Below are 12,665 nucleotides of genomic sequence, written 5' to 3' on the forward strand. Positions count from 1 at the left end.
AAGTCTCTCGAGGCCTACGGTTACTTCGAGTCGGTTTCCCCACCACCGGAGGGATCAGCAGACTCTTGATCTGTCGAAGTGTATTTATCAATTGATTAAAGACACACAGCGTCTTCAAGTCAAGGTATGATATTTTTCCTACCCTCATGACCACAAGGCATGACTAGTAACACTTAGTAACGGCGTTACCAGGAACGCGTTACTTTTTTCAGTAACGTAGCAAGCTACTCGTTACTTTTTGGACGCAGAAACGGGTAATATACGTTACTATTTCAATTAACATAGTTACGTTACGTGCTACTACTTCCCAAGTCTTAAAAGAAATTACACTTCAATTTTTTCCGTGTTTTTAGGCGTCAAGCCATGTGAATTTCTGAGTTCTCAGCGGTTTTCTTTGCGTTTTCTCTCGTGAGTATTTAGGTGAAACCGTAAAAAGAGATAAAGTAATTATGTTCAGTTTCTGCACGAACATAATGTTTCTTGATATAATGTATCGATATAATGTATGAAACTATACCCAAGTGTGGGTCAAGACGGAGGTCCATTGCCGCCCAAGGTTAGCCCTTGCCGTCAAAGAGGGGTGAAAAAGGAGCAAAAAGAAATGAGAAGGAAGTGAAAGAAACAGGAAAGGTAAAAGCGAAAGATCGGAGGGGATAGTAGAAGAAAAGGCGACGGGACTGAATCATCCTGGCCGGGCCTTACCAGGACTCCCGTCTACGAGAAGCGGGGGCCGAAGTGGTGTATTGCCTCACCCGGGGGCCCCGAAGGGTCCAAACCTACCCCGGGCTCGGCTCAACCACCAGGATGCCCTTTTCCCTGGACACGGGAAAGCCACGCGCAGCCAGACGTGGGCGGGCGAACCCGCACGGCTCGGGGTCCGTGGAGACGCCGCTTTCCAAGCACCTGCTTCCACAGGTGCCCCCTGCGGGGGCCACTTATCCGGGTGGCATCATCAGTATACACTGGCCTCGGTGGCGGGGAGAGCCAAAACCAATCTACTTGATTAAAGTGGATTGGTTTTGGCTCTCTCCGCCATCGGGACGAGTGCATACTGATTATGCCACCCGGATAGGTGGGTAAACATCTGTATTGTTATTTTTTGCGTTGTGTTAAGCCAGAGAAAACTTGTTTCATTATGACTACCCCTGGTTTTGGAACATAATTACATCACAATGAATGTAAGTGAAGCAGAGGCTACAAGTGTGAGCTCAGACGTGTTGCTGTTGAGGCAAGTGTGCCCCAAATCCGAATGAAATCTCAATATTGCTACCAGTGGCTTACATTTGTATCCACTAAATTTTTTCATTACTGTTTCTGGTTGTTTTATTAAGTGAGTATACCTTGCAGACTATGCGGCTTTTAGAGATGACTGTGGTGCCGCACACTACCATAGACCGACACGCTGTTTACAAACAAGCCTGTGTTTACCCACACCAGGTGTGGGCACTGCGCGAGCATAGAAACTAGATTTGTGTTTGTTGAAGCTTCTGCGCAGGCGCCGTGGCGACAACAGCGCCACCGTAGAGGCATGACGTCGAAGTCATGTGTTCGCCTATATGTCGGTCAGAGAGAAGGGTTAAAGGTCCCGACTTTCAACCTACGTCGTGTCAAAGTAGCTTTTGCTGGATTTTATGGTATGAAAGTTTGGTAGTACTGTTGGTGTTCCTATAGGTGAGAGGTGTCCTGCAATATGAAATGCCCCACAGAGAACGAAGTATACTCGGGGTCAACTTTCTGTGGTGAATTTATGGGAGCTCATGTTCTAAGCATTGAATCAAGTTGTGCAAACACACTCCTCATCAAAAATACCACAGAAGGTATAATCCGAGTATAATGCTGCTGGCGTTCGGTTTGTTAGTTTCCTGAAGAGAGTATATGGTCTGTATGAAAGATTTCACCGTCCCGTTTACCTTCAAGATCATTGGTGTCAAACCACGTTCACTTGGCAGCCACACCTTGTGGTCGGTCTGCCTTGCTGCATACCCGACCCGGAGGAATAACACAGAGCCAACAGTTTCAACAAGAAACTACATTTAATTGGACATGGACAAGACGATTAACACGGTTGCCAGCGGCACCTGAGTTCAGGCAGCGACTCCCTGTGCGCCGCCTCTGATGCGCCTTATCAAGGCGACGCACGCGATGTGCGCGTGGCTGGCGTGACGTCAAACGGGAAAAGTTCGGCACCTTTGCCTCGCAGTCGGGCAACTGGGCTGTGGAGCCGCCAGGGTGCCCCACACTTCCCCCCCCCCCCCCCCCGTCAAGCTTCGTCCGGCATGTCTATGACCGAGACGTCATGGGCGTCTGGGTGGACGACGCTGCTGGGCGGACTGGCATTGCAAGTCCGACCGGCGCCTGCTGAATGAGCGCGATGGCCCGTTGGAGGTCACGTTCGCCAAGTTGGTTGACGCGTACTACGCGTTCGGTGTCCGCTCTCTCTCCCGCTCCTTGGACACATGCTGCTCTTTCTGCAGCGGCTCGGTCAGCTCCAGCTTGTCGCTTGAGCTCCTTGCTCTTGATCAGGGCTCGGCTGGCGGATACCTTGTTGCTCTGGACCGTCTCCAGCAGGTGGCTGCTCCCCATGTGGTCCTCCTTGATCCGAGCAAGCTGCCGCTCCGTCCTGTAGAGGGTGGCCGCGGTCCACCATGAGACCGGCCGCCGTGTGGCGGATGTGGTGACGGTGTTGTCCATGATCCAGCTTCGTAGAAAACAAGGAAGCAGACGACATGGGGCTCAGTTGTGGGTTGAGCTTGACGTTATCTTCGCACCCCTTCCAAAAAGTTTGAAATAACGGATCTCAGGTGGGTACACAATCTTCTCCCCCCTCTCTTGAGAAGGGGGCGGATCCGTGGAAGTAGAAAACTACCCCCAAAATGCGAGAGAGGCAAAGCCAAGGAGACACATAAAAAAAAAAGGTTCCTCTCTTTGGTGTCACAGACGTCACAGGTTATACCGCCGCCTTGGTGGAGACAAGGGGGTTTCCAGAACGGGACTGCCGTCAGTGTCGTTCCGGTCCTGCGAGGAATATTAGTCTTCTGCTTGAAAAAATTGTTTAAGGTCGGTGACATGAACAGGTCCGGTTTCCTCACTAGACGCACAGTGAACTAGTTTGTAAATGAGCGGTGAGCACTTTTCATGCACGTGAAACGGACCTTTTCACCTGTTGGTGAGGGAGGCTGCAAAGCCTCGAGCGGCGTCACTCAGTGGGTGAGTACGCCGGAGTACCAAATCTCCCACCTCGAACAGCAAGTCCCGTCGCCCCTGGTTGTACTGTTCTGCCTGCTGTACTCGGGCGACGTCAAGATTTTCTCGGGGCTCCCGAAGGTTATCGGGAGAAGCGCTTTCGCAGGTCCTCTGCGAACTTCACGTAGGGGCGAAGCCTTCCCCCACTCAGTAGAAAAGAGACTGTTAAAGGGCAACTCCGCTCAATTCCAAAAAATTGAGGCTTACATGTGATTCCATTTCACAAAGCACTGCTAAACAGCTCTACGACTTCAGATTCATGAAATGTGGAATATTATTTGTGTAATCTTAATTTAAACATCAGCTGATACCGAAACCGAAACTTCGGTTGCGTCAGGCAACATTAGTCTCGTGTCGTCAGAGTCATGGCCACGTCACGTCGAACCACGTGGTCTTGTGACGTCCGTGGAAGCAAGGTACAGGACACGCGACGTGGGCGGGTCGCTTCGCATGGCGTGGACGGTGATGGCTTGGGGGAGATGGGGGAAGGGGAGAAAACGAACAAGGAAAGGGGGAGCGGAAAAACAGATTAATAAGCGCGCAGGGCAGCGCAAACTAGCGCATCCGCATTACGGTGATCAGGGGGACGCGTTGAGCCAACACCGGGAGGAGAAACTCATGCCGTCATCGTTCAATTTCGCTCCGAGAAGTTAAAACAAGCAAAACGTGAGAATGACGTAGTCATGCCTCTGACGTAGTGGTTCAACGTTGGCCACTCTAACTTCGTCGCATTCACTGCGCCGACGATCGCACCTCACGTCGCACGCTAGAGTTTATTTATTTATTTATTTATTTATTTACCCTCAAGGCCTGAGGCATTATAGAGGGGAGTGGATTACATTTCATAAGATAGTACAACATTGTGCAGTTATTAATAAAGACAAATATGAGGCTCCTAATCATACAATGATAGCTAAAGCGTTCTTGAAAAGATTGTGGTCTTCAATGGCTGCCGTAGGTGCGGGAAGGCGATTCCACTCATCTGATGTGCGTGGGAAAAAGGAATGAAAAAAAAACGTTAGTTTTGCAGAGTGGAATTCCAACCTTAAAAGCATGATCCATCCTGGATAAGATATACGGGGGAGGCAAAATAAAATCGTGGCGCAGATATGGGTGATGAAAGAGCTTGTGAAATAGACATAGTCGAAATAATTTACGCCGAGATGCTAGTTGGTAGGTTGAGGCTAGATTTCATTGAGCTTATGGTGGCAGTTCTGCTATAGTTAGATAGGATAAAATAAACTGAATTATTTTGAACCATTTCAAGTGAACCTATTAAGTTTTCTTGATAAGGATCCCACACAGATGAAGCATATTTAAGTTTTGAACGGATTAGTGTTTTACATAACAAAAGTTTTAAGGACAAACGGGCTTTTGAAAAGTTGCGTCGGATGTACCCAAGCATTCTGTTAGCGTTGTTAGTAACATACGAGATGTGAGCGTTCCAGGTGAGATCGGCTGTAATGTGAATACCAAGGTATTTGTAAGAAGTGACGGCATCAAGGGGACGGTAACTTAGAAAGTAGGTGGGAAAACTTTTTGCTTTTCTAGATACGCGCGTACCGTAATATCCCGAGTCATCGCCCACCCCCTACCGCCTGAAATTCGTTAAAAAAGTGGGGTGGGCCATGTCTCGGTGGGTGAGCACAAACACTTGAAAAAAAGCGGAAAAAACCGCCTATTTTTCTCTGCGTATCTAGCCCTGATGCACAAGAGATACATCAAACTCAAAACTCGATTTAGTTTCATTGTTTTATAGAAAAAATGCTCACGAAAGAATATTTTACTATAGCGAAGTCCGCTGCTTGCATACGCGCTAGAAACACCGCCGATCTGCATATAGCGCGAACGTTTGTTCCGTGAAAGAATGTCACCATTATGTTCTCCTAGTTAGTGAAAAAAAAAAAGAAAGAAAAGTCTACAAGAAAATAGAAAAATCGACCAGGCGCAACGAGCGAGCGAGCGAGCGAGCGAGCGGACCAAAGAAGCGACCAAGAGCAATGCTGGGAAAGCGGGAAAGCCGGCGGTCGCGTTGGCAAATACTTTGGCGTCGGGCCAAGTCGGGCGCCTTGTCAATTGCAAGCTCTTGCGCAACTTGTTTGGTGCGTACATACGTGCGTCCGTGCACGGCGGGCTATCAAGGCACGGTTGGGACGCTCTGCAAACGTCTGTGTAGGACGTTCCAGCAAAGCTTTATTTACGCTTTGGCTTTGCCTAAAATCTTGCACAACCGCGGTCGCGACGGGCGGGAAGAAGGAGCGGGTTCGCGGTGACCTTACTTCGGCGGAGACAGACTTTGACCTAACACTCCGCGGTTACGTTAACAAACTCTTATTTTGTTATCTCCATCGTTTTCTTTTCGCACGGATACACGACCACTTTGGGGTCGCTCACGGAGGAAATGCGTAAACAAAAAGAAGTGTCTTTCCCTCCTTCCTTTTACTTTGTCACGGACGTCCTCCAACTGTAAGGTCCGCGACCGCGTCATTCGGGTAGGATGAGTGTTCGCGGATCGCAGAGTCCGCGTTGGGGTATTTGAAGGGGTGGGCGATGACTCGGTGTTTTTTCGGAAATCGATATTGGCCCAAAAAATGGGGTGGGCGATGGCTCGGGGATGGGCGATTACTCGGGATATTACGGTATATTTGCATTTATTAACAATTAGGTCCATATACCAACCATGCTTTGCACAATTCAGAGATGGCATTAAGGTCCGACTGAAAATTAGTTATATCGTCGTCACAAGTTATTTCACGAAAAACCACGCAGTCATCGGCAAACAAGAGAATGTTAGAAGAAACGCAGGATGGTAGATTGTTTATGTAGATAAGAAAAAGGAGAGGACCAAGAACAGAACCCTGTGGCACACCGGAGTAAACACTAGTTGGCTGCGAGTTAGACTTGTTAGCTGAAACAAACTGTGAACGGTTAAGAAAACATTCAATCCATGTGAGAAGTTTGTGATCAAGGTTAAGTTTGTGTAGTTTATATAGTAAAAGTTTGTGGCATACCTTGTCAAATGCTTTAGAGAAGTCTAAAAAAACGCAATCGGCAAATGAGGAACGGTCAAGAATGAGGTTTAGTTTATGCGTAAATGATACCAATTGAGTTTCACAGGAGTAAGTTTTGCAGAAGCATGCTGTGAAGGTGTAAAAAAGCAGTTTGATTCAAGGAATGTAACAAGATGCGAAAACAGAATGTGCTCAAGAAGTTTACAAGGAATGCTGGTTAGTGAGATTGGTCGGTAATTGAAGGGCGAAGACTTGCTACCTGATTTATGGAGTGGAATCACCTTTTCAACCTTCCATTCCCCAGGAAGATAACCGTAGTCGAACGGCTGCTGAAAAATCTTGGAAAGTATAATAGAAGCATAGACACTTGTATGTACTTTTCAAAAACTTGGGATTAATTGAATCACATCCAGGAGACAAAGAAGGTTTAAGTGATCTAATGAACCAGTGTTGCGGAGTTGCCACTCCGGAGTTGGAATGCTTTTGGAATCATTCCACATTTTTGCGACCCCGGAATGGAATGGCGGCAACGTTGAGGAAATGGAATGGGAATGGAATCAGATGCCTTTTGCCCGGAATGGAATGGGTCCCATTCTTTATATTTTTTTATTCATTTTTCTTTTTACGTTTAGCTAAATCAGTTAATCAGCGAGTCAGTCGTTCAGAAATAAAATGAGCGGGAAACTGCAAACCCGCATGGAGCCCAACCAGACTTATACGCAAAGAAAAAAAAAGATGCAATACAAAAAACAAGCGTCAAAGCAAAGAACAAAGGGGGGAGGGAAGGGGGCGGTGGTGGCGCCTTTCACCAGTGAAGTTCAACACAAACCCGAATGCATCTGCGCCTGTTGCACGGCTCAAGGGTACGTCATCAGTCGACGTGAACTTGACCCGCTACTCTGGTGATTCGATACCCAGGAAGGAGGCCAGACGTGGCCTCGCTTTGCCGACCCAGACTTCGTACTCTTGCGACTCGTCTCGAGCGCGCTGTTTCTCGGAGAACTCGCACTTGTGCCGCCCATCTCAGGTCGCAATTCACAGGTCTCCGTTTGGATGATGCTACCCGAAACTTGAGGACTGCCATTCATGCGTTCGCTCACGCATTCACGCGTCACGCGCTCACGCGTTCGCCACACTCTCGAGGACTTTTGCAACAAAAAATGGTGACATTTTCGAGAGCGGTTTGTCACTTTCAGAGTGGAGTACCAAGAATTTCCGAAATCTAGGTGGAGTAGCATCTGTCTTGTGTGAGGTAGAAGCTTCGGTGCGACCCCTCGGGGGCCGATCAAAAAAGGTTTTGTTGTGCAGAGCCTTATGAGATGGAGGTGCAAACTCAGTACCCGGGTGCACAGCCCACCACGGAGCCCAACAAGGGGGTAGGTAATGTGCCATAGCAAGAAAGGCTTGGCTGACACAATTACACTACCAGTGCTGCCCGGGCACTATACCCTAGTGTGGTTGCAGGGACAGGGTCTGTTTCCACTCAAGGTTGGCCCTTGCCGCCTAAGAAGATGAAAAAGGAAGAGAGTGTAGAAGAAAAGAGAAAGAGGTGGAAGGAAAAGTGAAAGGAGGAAGAACAGGGTAGAAGAGGCGACTGACTGAATCATCCTGGCCGGGCCAAGCCAGGACACCAGTCTACAAGAAGCAGGGGCCGAAGCAGTGTATTGCCTCGCCCGGGGGGCCCCGAAGGGTCCAAACATACCCCGGGCTCAGCTCAACCACCAGGATGCCCTTTTCCCTGGACACGGGAAAGCCACGCGCAGCCAGACGTGGGCGGGCGAACCCGCACGGCTCGGGGTCCGTGGAGACGCCGCTTTCCAAGCACCTGCTTCCACAGGTGCCCCCTGCGGGGGCCACTTATCCGGGTGGCATCATCAGTATACACTGGCCTCGGTGGCGGGGAGAGCCAAAACCAATCTACTTGATTAAAGTGGATTGGTTTTGGCTCTCTCCGCCATCGGGACGAGTGCATACTGATTATGCCACCCGGATAGGTGGGTAAACATCTGTATTGTTATTTTTTGCGTTGTGTTAAGCCAGAGAAAACTTGTTTCATTATGACTACCCCTGGTTTTGGAACATAATTACATCACAATGAATGTAAGTGAAGCAGAGGCTACAAGTGTGAGCTCAGACGTGTTGCTGTTGAGGCAAGTGTGCCCCAAATCCGAATGAAATCTCAATATTGCTACAAGTGGCTTACATTTGTATCCACTAAATTTTTTCATTACTGTTTCTGGTTGTTTTATTAAGTGAGTATACCTTGCAGACTATGCGGCTTTTAGAGATGACTGTGGTGCCGCACACTACCATAGACCGACACGCTGTTTACAAACAAGCCTGTGTTTACCCACACCAGGTGTGGGCACTGCGCGAGCATAGAAACTAGATTTGTGTTTGTTGAAGCTTCTGCGCAGGCGCCGTGGCGACAACAGCGCCACCGTAGAGGCATGACGTCGAAGTCATGTGTTCGCCTATATGTCGGTCAGAGAGAAGGGTTAAAGGTCCCGACTTTCAACCTACGTCGTGTCAAAGTAGCTTTTGCTGGATTTTATGGTATGAAAGTTTGGTAGTACTGTTGGTGTTCCTATAGGTGAGAGGTGTCCTGCAATATGAAATGCCCCACAGAGAACGAAGTATACTCGGGGTCAACTTTCTGTGGTGAATTTATGGGAGCTCATGTTCTAAGCATTGAATCAAGTTGTGCAAACACACTCCTCATCAAAAATACCACAGAAGGTATAATCCGAGTATAATGCTGCTGGCGTTCGGTTTGTTAGTTTCCTGAAGAGAGTATATGGTCTGTATGAAAGATTTCACCGTCCCGTTTACCTTCAAGATCATTGGTGTCAAACCACGTTCACTTGGCAGCCACACCTTGTGGTCGGTCTGCCTTGCTGCATACCCGACCCGGAGGAATAACACAGAGCCAACAGTTTCAACAAGAAACTACATTTAATTGGACATGGACAAGACGATTAACACGGTTGCCAGCGGCACCTGAGTTCAGGCAGCGACTCCCTGTGCGCCGCCTCTGATGCGCCTTATCAAGGCGACGCACGCGATGTGCGCGTGGCTGGCGTGACGTCAAACGGGAAAAGTTCGGCACCTTTGCCTCGCAGTCGGGCAACTGGGCTGTGGAGCCGCCAGGGTGCCCCACACTTCCCCCCCCCCCCCCCCCGTCAAGCTTCGTCCGGCATGTCTATGACCGAGACGTCATGGGCGTCTGGGTGGACGACGCTGCTGGGCGGACTGGCATTGCAAGTCCGACCGGCGCCTGCTGAATGAGCGCGATGGCCCGTTGGAGGTCACGTTCGCCAAGTTGGTTGACGCGTACTACGCGTTCGGTGTCCGCTCTCTCTCCCGCTCCTTGGACACATGCTGCTCTTTCTGCAGCGGCTCGGTCAGCTCCAGCTTGTCGCTTGAGCTCCTTGCTCTTGATCAGGGCTCGGCTGGCGGATACCTTGTTGCTCTGGACCGTCTCCAGCAGGTGGCTGCTCCCCATGTGGTCCTCCTTGATCCGAGCAAGCTGCCGCTCCGTCCTGTAGAGGGTGGCCGCGGTCCACCATGAGACCGGCCGCCGTGTGGCGGATGTGGTGACGGTGTTGTCCATGATCCAGCTTCGTAGAAAACAAGGAAGCAGACGACATGGGGCTCAGTTGTGGGTTGAGCTTGACGTTATCTTCGCACCCCTTCCAAAAAGTTTGAAATAACGGATCTCAGGTGGGTACACAATCTTCTCCCCCCTCTCTTGAGAAGGGGGCGGATCCGTGGAAGTAGAAAACTACCCCCAAAATGCGAGAGAGGCAAAGCCAAGGAGACACATAAAAAAAAAAGGTTCCTCTCTTTGGTGTCACAGACGTCACAGGTTATACCGCCGCCTTGGTGGAGACAAGGGGGTTTCCAGAACGGGACTGCCGTCAGTGTCGTTCCGGTCCTGCGAGGAATATTAGTCTTCTGCTTGAAAAAATTGTTTAAGGTCGGTGACATGAACAGGTCCGGTTTCCTCACTAGACGCACAGTGAACTAGTTTGTAAATGAGCGGTGAGCACTTTTCATGCACGTGAAACGGACCTTTTCACCTGTTGGTGAGGGAGGCTGCAAAGCCTCGAGCGGCGTCACTCAGTGGGTGAGTACGCCGGAGTACCAAATCTCCCACCTCGAACAGCAAGTCCCGTCGCCCCTGGTTGTACTGTTCTGCCTGCTGTACTCGGGCGACGTCAAGATTTTCTCGGGGCTCCCGAAGGTTATCGGGAGAAGCGCTTTCGCAGGTCCTCTGCGAACTTCACGTAGGGGCGAAGCCTTCCCCCACTCAGTAGAAAAGAGACTGTTAAAGGGCAACTCCGCTCAATTCCAAAAAATTGAGGCTTACATGTGATTCCATTTCACAAAGCACTGCTAAACAGCTCTACGACTTCAGATTCATGAAATGTGGAATATTATTTGTGTAATCTTAATTTAAACATCAGCTGATACCGAAACCGAAACTTCGGTTGCGTCAGGCAACATTAGTCTCGTGTCGTCAGAGTCATGGCCACGTCACGTCGAACCACGTGGTCTTGTGACGTCCGTGGAAGCAAGGTACAGGACACGCGACGTGGGCGGGTCGCTTCGCATGGCGTGGACGGTGATGGCTTGGGGGAGATGGGGGAAGGGGAGAAAACGAACAAGGAAAGGGGGAGCGGAAAAACAGATTAATAAGCGCGCAGGGCAGCGCAAACTAGCGCATCCGCATTACGGTGATCAGGGGGACGCGTTGAGCCAACACCGGGAGGAGAAACTCATGCCGTCATCGTTCAATTTCGCTCCGAGAAGTTAAAACAAGCAAAACGTGAGAATGACGTAGTCATGCCTCTGACGTAGTGGTTCAACGTTGGCCACTCTAACTTCGTCGCATTCACTGCGCCGACGATCGCACCTCACGTCGCACGCTAGAGTTTATTTATTTATTTATTTATTTATTTACCCTCAAGGCCTGAGGCATTATAGAGGGGAGTGGATTACATTTCATAAGATAGTACAACATTGTGCAGTTATTAATAAAGACAAATATGAGGCTCCTAATCATACAATGATAGCTAAAGCGTTCTTGAAAAGATTGTGGTCTTCAATGGCTGCCGTAGGTGCGGGAAGGCGATTCCACTCATCTGATGTGCGTGGGAAAAAGGAATGAAAAAAAAACGTTAGTTTTGCAGAGTGGAATTCCAACCTTAAAAGCATGATCCATCCTGGATAAGATATACGGGGGAGGCAAAATAAAATCGTGGCGCAGATATGGGTGATGAAAGAGCTTGTGAAATAGACATAGTCGAAATAATTTACGCCGAGATGCTAGTTGGTAGGTTGAGGCTAGATTTCATTGAGCTTATGGTGGCAGTTCTGCTATAGTTAGATAGGATAAAATAAACTGAATTATTTTGAACCATTTCAAGTGAACCTATTAAGTTTTCTTGATAAGGATCCCACACAGATGAAGCATATTTAAGTTTTGAACGGATTAGTGTTTTACATAACAAAAGTTTTAAGGACAAACGGGCTTTTGAAAAGTTGCGTCGGATGTACCCAAGCATTCTGTTAGCGTTGTTAGTAACATACGAGATGTGAGCGTTCCAGGTGAGATCGGCTGTAATGTGAATACCAAGGTATTTGTAAGAAGTGACGGCATCAAGGGGACGGTAACTTAGAAAGTAGGTGGGAAAACTTTTTGCTTTTCTAGATACGCGCGTACCGTAATATCCCGAGTCATCGCCCACCCCCTACCGCCTGAAATTCGTTAAAAAAGTGGGGTGGGCCATGTCTCGGTGGGTGAGCACAAACACTTGAAAAAAAGCGGAAAAAACCGCCTATTTTTCTCTGCGTATCTAGCCCTGATGCACAAGAGATACATCAAACTCAAAACTCGATTTAGTTTCATTGTTTTATAGAAAAAATGCTCACGAAAGAATATTTTACTATAGCGAAGTCCGCTGCTTGCATACGCGCTAGAAACACCGCCGATCTGCATATAGCGCGAACGTTTGTTCCGTGAAAGAATGTCACCATTATGTTCTCCTAGTTAGTGAAAAAAAAAAAGAAAGAAAAGTCTACAAGAAAATAGAAAAATCGACCAGGCGCAACGAGCGAGCGAGCGAGCGAGCGAGCGGACCAAAGAAGCGACCAAGAGCAATGCTGGGAAAGCGGGAAAGCCGGCGGTCGCGTTGGCAAATACTTTGGCGTCGGGCCAAGTCGGGCGCCTTGTCAATTGCAAGCTCTTGCGCAACTTGTTTGGTGCGTACATACGTGCGTCCGTGCACGGCGGGCTATCAAGGCACGGTTGGGACGCTCTGCAAACGTCTGTGTAGGACGTTCCAGCAAAGCTTTATTTACGCTTTGGCTTTGCCTAAAATCTTGCACAACCGCGGTCGCGACGGG

Source organism: Ixodes scapularis, unplaced genomic scaffold (assembly GCF_016920785.2).
Source record: "Ixodes scapularis isolate PalLabHiFi unplaced genomic scaffold, ASM1692078v2 PGA_scaffold2__306_contigs__length_199485367, whole genome shotgun sequence".
NCBI lineage: Eukaryota > Metazoa > Arthropoda > Arachnida > Ixodida > Ixodidae > Ixodes > Ixodes scapularis.